General features: G+C 41.1%; 1 protein-coding gene across 7 annotated transcripts in view; it reads left to right on the plus strand.

Annotated features, from left to right (window-relative positions):
* The first annotated feature begins 237 nt into the window (after positions 1–237).
* The window catches only part of TENM2 (teneurin transmembrane protein 2), a 685,555-nt gene continuing 671,789 nt past the window's right edge, over positions 238–14,003 (plus strand). For all 7 annotated transcript variants that reach the window (XM_065690193.1, XM_065690201.1, XM_065690202.1 and 4 more), the window contains exon 1: positions 238–328. The gene's annotated coding sequence lies outside the window, so the exon portion shown is untranslated. The remainder of the gene's footprint in view (positions 329–14,003) is intronic.

The following is a 14,003-nucleotide window of genomic DNA, read 5'->3' on the forward strand; positions in this document are numbered from 1 at the left end:
GGCCGCGGCGCGTGCAGCGGGGTCCGGCGGGGCTGCAGCCAGAGCGCGGCTGGCGCGGGAGGCGGACGGGGCCCGCGCTCCCTCCGGCGCCGCGGCCCCTCCGCGCCGCCGCCGGGGCTGCGGGAGGCTGCGGGAGGCTGCGGGGGCCGCGCCTGCGGGTCCGGTCCCTGGGGGAGGGACGGGACGGGAGGGGACAGCGGAGCGCGGAAAGGGAAGGGAGGGAAGGGGAGCCCCGCGCCTGTGGAGGAATCCGCACCGGTGCTAAGTTATCTCCCGGAGACGGTGTGAGGCGCTCGGGCTGCTCAACCTGCTGCCGCCGCCGCTGCCGGTAAATGCTCTTCACTTCTTACTCGCCTACATGCTCAGGGCTCTCCTCACCGCTCCGTTCGGCAGCAGCGCCTGGAGCTGCAGCGTTTCTGTCTCTGTCGCTCCCTTCCTTTCCACCTCTTCCCCCCGCATCCCCTGTAATTGTATTACTGGAGTTGACAACTTCTGATGTGTGTCTTGAAACCAGGCAGTCAGTGTTTGCTTTCCCGGAGCCGCTTAATTCAGCAGTTGGAGAGGTCATCAGTTGCGTGAGTTCCAGGGAAAGAGGATTCTCTGTGCCTCTGCAATAAGTGCTGCTGCTGCTGCTTTTCTGCCCATTAATTCTCATCCCCGATCGCTGGTATTTCTGTCATTGTTACCGTGTTTTAATGTTGCCTTTGTTCTTTAAGCTGTTTCTTTTTTGTTTGTTTGTTTGTTGGTTGGTTTGTTTCGTGGTTTGGTTTTGTTTGTTTGTTTGTTTGTTTGTGGTTTTTTCTTTTCTTTTTCCCGTTTCTTCTGGGATTGAAGTATAATGTTTATTCCCCCCCCAGTTTTTGCCAACAGTGTGAAAAGGTGTTACTGATTCAGAAACTATTGTCCACAGTGCGTCTTGGTTGGGAACAGGCAGAACGAAGGCAGGCATTTGTATTCCAAAAGGGAATTAAAACAAATGCTGCTTTGCATCATTGCTGCGGATTTGCAGGAAGCAGTAAGGGGCTATAACACTGTGTTGTTTGCTAAGATAATAAACGTAGAAGCGCTTTGGTGTGTCACATCTAGCCCTGCGATTGAGCTGGTTCGAAATTGCACTTAATAATACATTGAGAGCTGTGGAGGAAGCTGGCACGTAGCGCGTCCATCGCTGAGACAATGTACCGGCGTCGTGCGCTGACACAGCCCAGTCCTGTCAGACCTTCCCTGGAGTGCCAGTGGACAAGATGCTGCTTGGTGCCTTGGGTACACCCAAACTGACATTTAAATAAGGTGGCTGAAGGGATGTGTTTTGAGCTCTTAACTCTTATCTCTGAACCAGACTCCCTTTTCAACACTTCTTGTTAGGATGCTTGTAAATGCCAGTGTAAACGTTTGTCTGTAGCAGTTTCGGATGATTTGATACTACTGATGTCTTAATACAGGATTTTTGTGCCTTTTATTATTATTTTTTTTTGTACTTCCATTCTTAAGTGTTCTGTCCTCTTAAAAGGCTCAAAAGGTAATGGCAAGTATTGTCTGTGTGTGTGTATATGTGTGTACATCAGTAGTTATGTATTCATATGGATGATGTTTGCCTCGCACTCATTTAAATTTACCAAACCTTGTATGACATGGAGAAAACAGGTATTATAACAGAACTGAAATTCAGGAACACAGAATTAAATGAGACTTCATTTAAAATGTTTACTTGAATAGTTAAAAGATTATATAAGATCAAAGAAATTTCAAATGCATGCATTGTAAAAAAGCAAAGTCTAGAAGCAGTAGTATTGAGGCAATTTAAGAAAATCAGCCTGGATTGAAAGAATACAGAGTGCAAGCTGTCAATAAGTATGTGCAGTTATCTACTATCCTCATAGAGCACTATGGAATGTTGTATAAAATCTGATGTAGCTAAAAATGTAGTCTTTGTTAAGGGCAGAGTTAATGACAAAGTAATCACCTGTTAATGTGGTTACTTGGTGCAAGTTTAATAGTGAGCCTGGGTTGTACAGTCTCAAAGTTTTTCTTCAAGCTTCAGAAGAATTTAGAGAGAGGTGATTCTTCCTTCAAGATATTTGTGTTGTCCTTCAGATTATACTGACTTGAGGAGCTGGTGCATCTCCACCGTACAGAACGATGACAGGTACTTTCCTAAGGGGCTTATGTAAGTGCGAGGTAAAGTGAATTTTTACAAGGGGCTGACAACCTGAACATAGGTGGCATTTCTTGCGCTGTCAGGGTTTAAAATATATATGCAAACTACGTATTTGGGCATAATTTTCCTATGCATTGGCAAATCAGTAACCGGGTTGATTAATTTTTCTTGACCCATATGCTGAGTTTTGTAGTCACTGAGTAATAAACAAAAACTATTCCTGTATTACACTGCTATTGATTGTATGGTATTCAAAAAGCCAGCTGTGAGGTCTGAACTTTAATTCACTTTGAGAAGAAAACTTTTTTACCTGAGGTTTCTTCATGTCCTGGCAACGTCCAAGTGCTCACAGAAGTATTTTTTATTTAATTACAATTGTTAACACACGTTCAACATATTAAAAAAAAAAAAAACCCAAAAAAACAAAAAAAGAAAAACAAAAAACCCAGAAGCTTTGATCCAAATAATAGTTTAGAATTTTTTTTCTGCTATCTTTAAACATTTCCTCTTAAGACAGTGCTCATATGAAACCAGTAATCTTTTAAGTCTCTATGTGCTTATTTTTCATCTGGATAATGAAAATAAAATAATTGTGTTTCTGTGTCATTAGTTTTCTAGCGTTTCTGTAGCTTGGGAAAAATCTACACGTGAACACACTAGTGATGTTATCCTGCAATTAAGTTGAACTGTATTTTAATTTTTAATATTTCATATTAGAAGTCAAAGAGCTACATGAGAAAATAGAGGTCACATGCAATTAACAGGAGCAGGAGCATTGATTTGAGGGGACTAACAGTTAAATTTCTTTGCCTTTTTAAAGAGTGTTTTTATTTCTGGGAAAAGCAGCAATACATATCTATCAACTTGTGTTATATTATGGTCACGGCTTTGGCATTTTTCTGTCAAATACTGTTGTTTCTCTCTTTGCAGTCAAAGAAAATTTCTGGTGACCAGTATTACTGTTAGAGTAAGTAATGGTGTAAAATGTGCTAGTGATCTTGTGCTTAAAATTATTTAGAACAACATAGAAAAGGGAAAATATTTGTTCAGTTCAGTCAAGGTCAATGTCTAGACTTTCTTGTCTGAGAGGTCAAAATAAACTGAAGGTCAAATTAGATAGAGACAAAGCTCAGGCCACTGTTAGACCACTCAAGTCAATATACCGATGTTTGAAAAGCTGTTTCGTGTTTGTTTGCAGTTTACTGTGAATTTAATCCCTCAATCCTTGATGTTTCTGGCACAAGGGACACTTAGGAGCAGCACCTCTGAAGTCCATGCTTGAAGACAAAACAAGAAAAAATTATTAGACTGATCCTTTAAATAATAGTATTCTTCTATTTATTTAGAACTATCTAAATGGATAGTTCTAAAAAGTCTGCCCTCCCCCACCCTGGACCCATAACAGGAAATAGAACTGTAGAATGTAAATTAGAATTCTTTCTACTGAACTGATTAAGGTATGAGATATTTCAGTCCTAGCTTGTTTTTTTCACATTAGTATTTAATGGAAATGGCAAGTTTTTTCCAGGCTTTTTTTCTTTTTAACTAATAATTTCACAAGATCTTTATCAGGAGGAATAGCTTTATGTAATACTGTGCTATAATAGAAAAGATAGCTTTGCTGATACTACACATCTGCAGAGTGGGTTCATACTTTCTGACCTGAGGTGCCATGTCCCAGAGCCAGCAGATAGTGACTCATCTTTCTAATTTCTTCCTGCACAAAACAGCTCCTGTACAGTGTACCTTTAGTTCATATGTAGGAGGTAGAGTATGAAATTACTCTGGCTGCATCACACTATTCCAACCACAGACTGGACCAACTTTGTGTCCTGGTCATCTCTGTAGCCTCAAAGAGCTCCTTGTCCTGATTCTTACTCTGAGTCACTTGGCTGAGCAGCTGCAGGAAGGTGTACAACATGCTCTGCAGTACAGTCTCACCTAATCCACATACAGATTTAAAAGATACTTTGGGGCGTTCTCTGTTAGCTGAATTTTGTCTCACAATTATTGCTCTGCATTGGGATCTCATAATACTGCTGAAGTTCAAATACATTGTTTTAAATCCACCTTGCTGACTAACTCAATATTATCAGACTTTTCGGATAAGCAGGAAGCACACTAAGCTTAGATAGTATTCACTTTTTATTATTTTTTAAATAGATTCTTTTTTGGTTGAATTGATTGACGTCCAGTGCCAAATAGTAATAAATTGTCTACTTTCATGTTTATTGCTGAACATTAATAACCTAGTAGTCATCCAAATAGGGTTGTAATTATAAGATTTTCAGCAGCAAGCTGCACAGCACTGAATTGCAGACTTCTGTTTAGCTGAGCAGGTTGTGAATGGATCCATGATGCTCACACTCCCTTACACCAGTGGCCGTATTCAGACACATTCAGGGGGAATAATTCAGGAGACAAGTGATCTTAAGTCATGCTTCTTTCTTTAACTCAGGAACAGGTTTTGAGAAATATCCGTTTTATTGTCTGCTGAATGGAAAGCAAAGTTACACTGAGCTGGGGGGGTTGGTTTTGGGGTTTGGGGATTCTTTTTGGTTTGGGTTTGTGTGGTTTGTGTGTGTGTGTGTGTTGGTTATGGGGTTTGGGTTTTACTTCTTTTGTTGTTTTTTTAATATGATGTCAGTCAATTAATATGGAGAAATTAAAACACACAAAGTAACCCCCTTTTTTGTTTTAGACAAGAAAGTCTTCATTCTAGTTTTGTCTTAAGGGACTTTTTCGCAATGGAAATGCATACATTTAGCAAAAATGTAAACTGTAACCCTTTGGAACTACAAACCTCCATTAGGATTGTATAAAATACATGAGTAGCTGCTCTTGAAGGATTTTCTTACTAATTTGGGGCACACCATAGCTGTCTTTGTGTCTTTAGTAGGACATTTAGATCTTTCAGTTGGTCTCAGTTCTCCAGATTTATCTGCTGCTTTTTAGCCCATGCAAACAAGGAAAGCACCAGGGATTGTTCAGAGGGGTGCACAAGCCTGCCGAAATCATTAAGACACTTTAGGAGCATGGAAATAACTTCTGTAGAAAGTCCTTGTGGAAGGTACTTTGGGAACTGTGTGGAGGGGCAGAACTGGCACCCAGTGCTGCGCCTGTGCTGGGGCTGTACTGCACAGTTGCACAGCAAGGACCGCACATGGGGTAATGGTGGCGCGCTGGTTGGGGGAAGCAATATAAGCGATAGGAACAAAACTGTCTTCTCTTGCTTATCCTTACTTATGGAAGGCTTCGGTGGGACCAGTGATACGAGTTAGTATAAAGGTTTTGAACTACAGTCTGGGAGACCTGTAGAAGGTTTTCATAGAATCCCAGGTTGGCTTGGGTTGGAAGGGACCTTAAAGCTCTTCCAGTTCCAACCCCTGTCACGGGCAGGGACACCTTCCACCAGACCAGGTTGCTCTGAGCCCCATTCAACCTGGTGGATATGAGTCCAGATCTGCCAAATTTTAGTGCAGCACCTTAATGTTGTTAGTAATTTTCTTATATCTGTGCATATGGTCAAGAGCAAACAGAGCCTGTCTCCATGTGTGTTCAGTGGTTGGCTGTGTAAGAATCTGGGTGCCTCCTGGGAAGTTTTATGTGTGTTAGGTCTTAATATGAAAATCTATTTTTTTTACTATATACTTGCAACATTAAATGAGTTTTCTGAACTGAATTAAAACAAGTCATATGGAGCTTAATACACTTAAAGAATATATAAAAAAATAAATTTCATTAGAAGTGCCTATATTAGAAATGCCTGTTGGTGCACACTGTTTGCCTAGTTCTGCTGTCACTGTGTAGATACTTTCACCATTACGGCTGAATTAAACATTTAAAGAAGGTTACTCTTCATTGTAGTATTTCATATTTCATAGATTTCAGGTTTGGCTGTGCTTGTGTGCAGGTTGTTGGTGCATTTGGTGTTGGTTTTGTGCCCACAGCTTTCTCTCAAGACATGTTTTCTTCTCTAGGCATTTCTTCTAACTTTTCTCTACACAGTTTTGATACAGAGAAAATGTTTCTATCATTGTTTGTGGTTTTTGAGAGTGAGCTATGGCTGGTATGCTAGTTTTGCATGAGAACATACAAATCTGACCATCCACAAAACCATAAACCCGTAAGAGGATGGGGAAATCATTTTTTCTTTCACTTAAACATAAGTGAAGTTGAAACTTGTAACTATGGCTGTTAGTAAACACAACAAGAATGTAGATTTGTAATTTTAATGATCTTGCAACTGTTTGATTTTCCTCAGTGTCTCTATTGCATGTGTACAGTTACCTAAACCTTGACTGAGTTTATGGAAACATTTGTGTGACACATGAAGGTCTGCTAGCAATGAAGATAGGCCCTGGCAAATGGTTTTGATCTGGTTTTGGAACATGTGGCCTAAATATCAGCTAAAGAACACTGGCAAAGACTGTTGAGGGAAAGTGCAAGTGTGCAGATCGCTGTTGGAAATGAAGCAATAGAGAACAGATTTTTAATGAAAGTTGAGTGTTTAGGAATGAATGGGTGCCTGTAAGATGATCAAAACTTCCTCTTAGCTTTACTCAATGCACATCTGGACTTCATCCTCCATCTGTAGCTATGGAAAATCCTTGAGAAACCCTCCTGCATGTAGGCATTTCAGTTAAGGAACTCGAAACAAATGCCTGTGTTTGGTGGTTAGGTCTTTTCAGGAAAGATGAGAAGTGGACAATCAGGTAGATTATTAATAATCTAAAAAGGAGGGTATGGCAACAAAGATTTGTGTATAGCTTGGTCACAAAAGGAACTAAACCATTCTTTTAGTGAGAAGTGAGCTGGCTTTAGTGGTCTCCCTGCACAGACACTAACTAAATCTTCTCTTTTTCCTTTTCTCTCCAGCTGCTTGTTGCAGACACAGAGCAGTTTTAGAAAAATTCTTAGTGCCATGCGAAGTTTGGAGGTCACAGTTTTATTAACCAGTGCTGAAGTACCTGGTATTCCAGTTCAAATTTTAGCTGACACCAATGTCCCCAGCTATGGACTAAAGAGCAAGCAGTGCAGCTGACTGTCTTTCAGCTTTCCTACGTGCTAAGGGATGCTGACTGAAATCCAGAACATTGTCACCTACTTTTTTTTCTGTGGAACCTACTTCAGGTTGAGAGATGACATGAGAGTGGAGCTGCACAGAACATATCTTTTCAGAAGACCATGTCAGTGGTCAGGACCAATGCCTAAGTGACTCACTGTGTGGCAGAACTTGCTGCAGCATTTTCCTAGGGAATCAAACTCAAAACTCTTTCAGTAATCCTTCTGAAAAAGGCCCTCTGGAGGGTGGAAGTATCTTCATGGCACTTTGTTTCATCATTACAGGGCAAAGGAGAGAAGTAGCCTCTTTCAGCTTATGACATTGATACCCAACATGCTTCCATTGGTAACTGCCTTCACTGTCACAGAGAAAAGCTGAAGTAGCAAATCCTCAGTGAATCACTGTCATTGCTGCCTTCCCTCTGCGCCTTTAGGATCATTCCCTAGCAAGGCACTACCTCCTGCTCCAGGAGCCTGGCTGCAAGCAGCAGTCTCTTTCCCTCTGTGGCCAGGAGGGGGTCAGGAGAATTCTTTTCCCAAAGAGTACTCATGGCCTTTGGCTCCACCACTGCATCACTGTTACTAGGGTGAGTGCCTGTGGGGCCTGGAGCCCTGCGTTCTGCCTCAGAGCAGTGGAGGGAAGGGCTGGCAGCTCCTCCTGGTATTGCGCTCCTTGTTGCATTACCAGTGAGGATTACTAACTAATGAGTTGAATGAGAGAGACCTTTCCCTTTGCTTTCGCAGGCAGCTGTCACTGCTGGAGAGAAGAAGTGGCGAGAGGTGAGAAGAACCTGTGGATTGCCTGTGGAGTATTTATTCTTCTATTGAAGCTCTAATTACCTAACTGAAACTCTTCTTCCATCTCTCCAGCAATCCCAGGGGCCTCCATAGTTTTTCTAGTTCAGCTGGCATTCTGTATCAGCTTCCTCCAGGCTTAAATTGCCTTGCTTTTTCCTGCCTTGTTCCTTTAAAGGAGCAGTAATCACTTCCCCCTGTGTTTCTCAAACTGTCCAAAATATAAGCCCTTGATAGATTGCTCTTTTGCAGAGCAGCTTATGCATTTCTTCAATGCTTGTCACTCTTTGCCTATAACCTTCTCTGACTGCAGGTATTGGAGTTTATACATTGTCAGTTCTTCAGCTCTTGAACTTAGCGTGTGTTACAAGATTAAGATTTATAATTGTACCCCAGTTAGTTTAAGGGCAGCTTGTAGATGGCCTTTTCACTTTACACTGGATACTGATGTAGGGAGAGCTGTGTCATTCTGTTTGCCTCAGCAGTCTTCTCAGGGAACATCAGAATTCAGATTCTGTTAATACTCCCAACACAAATGGTCATTCCTGTCTTTCCTGGTGATGCCATGCAAGGGAGACAGCCACGACACTTTTTAATTCCCTTGCTGTTATAGAAAAGAAGCAGTATGAGGTGTGGGGTTTAGATCTCTTGAAAAGCTGCTCTGGTTGCTGCTTTGTACTACCTCCATTTGCCAAAAAATTTCTGTCTAGCCCTGAATACCGAAGAGTCTCTGATTATTGAAATCTTCCTGACCTCTAGAACAATGTGCTAGAAGTCCGATGTATAGTCATATTGGGTTAGTCCTAGTAAGGCTGAAACCTGGTGGGGATTCCAAAAATCTTTGGGCAGTTTCCCTGAAAACAAATTAACTCGCTTCTACGAATTGTAGAGTAGGAATGTCTTTAAATCTGCAACATATCATTACTTAGATATAACAACAGCTAAGCCTGAATTAGCTATGTTTGAATATTAGGGTCTGATCCTGTGAATAGTCATTCTTGTCCTGCTGTTGTTCAAATGAGTGTATGTGAAGAAGCATCACCTGCATAAGGCAAGCTCTGCTAGGACATGTTTTTCCCACTGTCATCCATTTGCAGTTTAGTTTAACTGATGCTTTTGAAGGAAGGGCACTGAAAAAATAGTTAGATGTCACTTTTATCTTGCTAATGAAATGCCGTTTAGTATGAAGTAGGCCATAATATTGGTACAGCAGAACTTATTCCTTATAGCTACCAGGTTTTATTTTCAAACTAAGCCGCATCAAGCATATATGAGCTTGAATTTGTGGCAGTTCAAGTTAAAGAATGCCTTGCAATGATTGCAGTGACTTTGGATCCGTCCTTGGTCATACATGCTGCTTTTTTAACGGGGTAGGGAGGTTAGATTTCTGTGTTTCTAAGTGCTTCCTTTTAAAGGAGAAGGAAAAAAGATGAGGCCTGGCACCACATATTCCACAAACAGCTGCAGAAGTTAAAGAAAAAAAACTACATGTTCGGTTTAAGATTGCTCTCTATTTAGGTGGTGCAAACAAGTAAAATCAGGGGCCTCTACTGGTGGTTCAAGAGCAGCTATGTGTTACTCCACCCGTGTCCTACCTTGTTTGCAAAAGGAGTGTTGGCAGCTGCAGGACTGTGGCCGCTGTGCTCTTTCCTGGGTCCAGGTGGTGACCTAGCAAAAATGAGGATTAAAATCTTTATTGCTGTCTTCCTTCTCCTTCACTTATCTGCTCTAAACTTAACTCTGCACAGGTGTATTTTAAGCTCCGACACATAAGCTCCATGACCAAGGGTTATTTGACTTGGTTCAGTCAGTTCATGAATATTCTGGAACGTAATTCCCCAGATTTATTATGAAGAGGTCTGTTCGTGTCAGAAGTCACTCTGTGCATGTCACTATGTACTTTAAAGTAATGCTTTCAGTGTCAGGTGATTGGGTGCTGAATTTACCACTTTTATGCCATGGCGCTAAAAGGAATCTCTTTGGTTGGCTGGTGGTACTTTTTCTCCCTTTCATCTTCCCCCCTCATTCCGTACCCTGCTCCCCTCAGCCAGGACATTGATGGGGAAGGTTTTACAGGTATAATTTAATTTTTGTAGTTGACTAATTATCTTATTGCCAGAAGTTGTGTGAATACTTGATGCTATTTCTTCTGTTATGTATGAAATCTTATTTGTGTCTATTACCAGTAGATTATAGCTAAATGCTGAATGTTATAAATGAATGTTTATTTCCGCTTTGATTACTCTGGAAGTCCATAGAGCTGCTATTCATCTTCCCTACTTAGCAGTTATTCAACATATCAGTTTGCTCACATAGTAAATCTGTAATAGCTTTTTGTATTATGGAAAATAGTCCTTCCTTTAGTAGGGAAGCAGTGGTGCAGGATAAGCTAATGCACTGAAAAACAGGTTTATTTATTATTGTTGCAGTCCCACAGATAAGGACATGGATCTATTGCCTCTGAACAGCAGACAGAGTTCTGCTGGGCAGTTCACCCGCCCAGTAGATCCATTTTGAAACTGGATTTACTGCCTGGAATGTATTAGTTTTGTGGAGAGATGCATGTCTTTATGTTTGCTAATTGCACACCTTTTGCCATTGTGATTTTTTTTTCTTTTAAATTGCAAATGTGTCAATTAGAAATTATTTTGGAAGATGATGGAAGTTGGATGAGGTTCCAGTCGTGTAGGAGGGAAAGAAAAATTAATCCAATTTTTAATTTCAGATAAACAGCTTTATTATAGAGGCTATCTTCTCCATTTGCGATTAGTCTGAACACGGACAAGAGTCTTTCAAAGTAACTAAAATGGCTATATTACGTTTGAAATATATGGTACCAAGTGGCCTGTTCACTGATTGCTTTTAGAGCACTATGGGACCATATTCTTCTTTAAATTACCAAGGCATATGTTCAGTAGAATAATGAATGCCCAGTTTAGGTCTTCTCTTTAAACTTCTGTGAGATGGAAGTCCTTTGGTGAGCAAGTACCTCCACTGGGGACCATGACCATGTCCTGTAGTGCAGGAGCACCTGTGCTTCTGCCAGATGAAAACTGGGTGGCAGCACTAGAATCCCACTGTCTTGTTCACCATTTTCTTGCTATTTTGGAGGATCTATGTTGGGTAAAAGCTGAAATTCTGGAATGCGAGAGCTGAGCACCTCTTGCTACTGGGATGTATCTGGAAAGGACAGATTCAGTCTTCTGAGGATATAAAGCATTATCCCTGTGGATAATGGAATACAGTGTCTCAATAGGAAGCATGTTTGTGGGAAAACAGAGTAAATTATACCTTGGAGCTACTTGCTTTTCTTCAGCAATCTGTTTATAGATGTCTCCAAGCCTGCTATATATTAACAAAGCCCTGTTATTCAAGGCTTTGTGAGATGTATTTGCACACTTTTCTTAGCAGAGAGTAGTTTCTTTCTCCATTAGATAGACTGCCCCCTCCCCATAGCGTGTGTCACTGTTAAAGCTCACTTCCAAGACACTATTACTTTCTTTTTTGAGTACCATGACTTATAAAGGCAAAGACATTCTACCTACATAAAAAACACAGCATCAAAGGAACTCTTAACCTGGCTCCCCAATTCCTACCTACCACTTCCACAATCTTTGAGTTCTATTCATCTTAGTTTTGAGGTCCACAGGACTTCTTCTCAGACTTTCTCAGTTTTCTGTTTTCCCACCTCCTGGCAGGAATTCCAGGCCAGAAATACAATTTGTTTGTTTTGGTTTTTTTCCCACAGTCACCACAGTGCTTCATTTCTTGTACCCTTTGCACAGCCCTGGTCTCTAAGGACTTTCTAAAGCTTGCATTGTTTTCACTGAGAGAGATTGAGGGTACAAATTAGAGAAAAGAAACAAACTCAAAACCCAAATTCCCCTTTCAAATGATACCAGTAGTAAAGCATTGGGATAGTATATCTGCGGATGCTGTGAAATCCTCACTGTTTACTGATATTACAGTACAGACTAGACAAACATCCATCTAGGATGATAGTATTACCATTGATGCTGTCTTCACTTATGGGACAGCTTAGGCAGCCTTGCAGTGGACATCTCTCCCAGTTACACTTTTCTGCAGTCTACTGGGCTAGCACTTTATAATAGAAATAGGTGGACCTAAACAGATGTCCCAAAAAACAGCCCTCCAACTTTTTTTCCAAGTACATGTCTTAGAAATTTAATCTATTTTCTTCAAGGTACTGAACTGGAATTAGGAGTTAGGATGACTAAAAACATGGATAATTTGGAAATCATAGAATCATAGAATAGCTAGGATTGGAAAGGACCTCAAGATCATCTAGTTCCAACCATGGCAGGGACACCACACACTAAATCATCCCACACAAGGCTTCATCCAACCTGGCCTTGAACACCGCCAGGAATGGAGCACTCACAACCTCCCTGGGCAATCCATTCCAGTGTCTCACCACCCTAACAGGAAAGAATTTCCTCCTTATATCCAATCTAAACTTCCCCTGTTTAAGTTTTAACCCATCACCCCTTGTCCTGTCACTACAGTCCCTGACGAAGAGTCCCTCCCCAGCATCCCTATAGGCCCCCTTCAGGTACTGGAAGGCTGCTCTGAGGTCTCCACGCAGCCTTCTCTTCTCCAGGCTGAACAGCCCCAACTTCCTCAACCTATCTTCATACGGGAGGTTCTCCAGTCCCCGATCATCCTCGTGGCCTTCTCTGGACTTGTTCCAACAGTCTCATGTCATTTTTATGTTGAGGACACCAGCACTGCACACAGTGCTCCAGGTGAGGTCTCACAAGAGCAGAGTAGAGGGGCAGGATCACCTCCTTCGACCTGCTGGTCACGCTCCTTTTGATGCAGCCCAGAAATGGTAAAAATGGATTATAACAGTGCTATTTGAGGTTAGATAGGTATATAGATATATCTGTGCATGCATGCATAAGGGTTTGCAACTTGGGTACAAAAATCCTTGTAACTACAAGGTGGGGATATTGTGTTGTTTCTGTTAAACTGTTTTTCCCTTTAAAGGCTTCCTGTGTAAGCAAGCCCTTAACGTGTGGAAAGAGGCTAGGATCAGGACTAAGATAGGTGTTTTGCTGAGCTGTTCTGCAAGTGCTGTGGCAACCTTCTCCACAGCTGAAATTTTGCACTAATAAGTGTTTGTATATTCTGGGCAATTCATTTGGCATCACATATCCTAAGAATAACACCCAAAGAGCTGATGAGGTTTTATCAAATACCTTGTAAAGCAAATTAAAGCATCCTTACTTGGTAAATGAACCTGACATGAGAGAAATAAAAGTATAGAAAAGTAGATCATGCTTTAGGTCATACAGAAATATTGTGAGGAGAGGATAATAGGACGCACATGAAATAGAGTAGGATGAAAGATTTAAGCTGAAACAGCTTTGTGAGGGAATGCCCTGCCTCTTTCCTTGTTTCCCTGTATTGCATCAGTACTGATCTTTTTAAATGTGGAAATAGGTGCCCTCTGTGTCTACCACTATATCAGTACTACAGAACAGATCCTTGAACTCTTGAATTCCACCAAGGTATCCCCAGATGCCCTAGATATTGTTGAGGTTTTCCCTGGAAATAAAATGGTTCAGAAGAAATGACCCAGGCTAGCATAACCTGCTTGCTTTTATCGTAGAAGTTACACTGGGATTAGTGAGTAAAGTATTGAATATTGTCTCTTTTAATGCTATCTTTTGAAATTAATGGTGATAATGATTTCCCAGTTTGGGGAACATGGTAGTGGCTTTCTAGTGACTAATAGCTTCAGTCAGTAATGTAATAGATTTTTGCAACATGAGAATGAAAAAAAAAATCTAATGAAGGTCAGATAGCAAATGGCTACTGAATCGTCAGTTTTAAAAACCTGTCAAAGTTTGCAGTCATTTGTTCAGGTTTTGTTAATCAGGCTTTTCACCCTTGGTGACAGCAGTGATCAGTACAGATAGCTGAGTAGATTTGTTGGAAGAACAGACCTAGTCTGTTAGGC

This window comes from Lathamus discolor, chromosome 10 (assembly GCF_037157495.1).
Source record: "Lathamus discolor isolate bLatDis1 chromosome 10, bLatDis1.hap1, whole genome shotgun sequence".
Taxonomy (NCBI): Eukaryota; Metazoa; Chordata; class Aves; order Psittaciformes; family Psittacidae; genus Lathamus; species Lathamus discolor.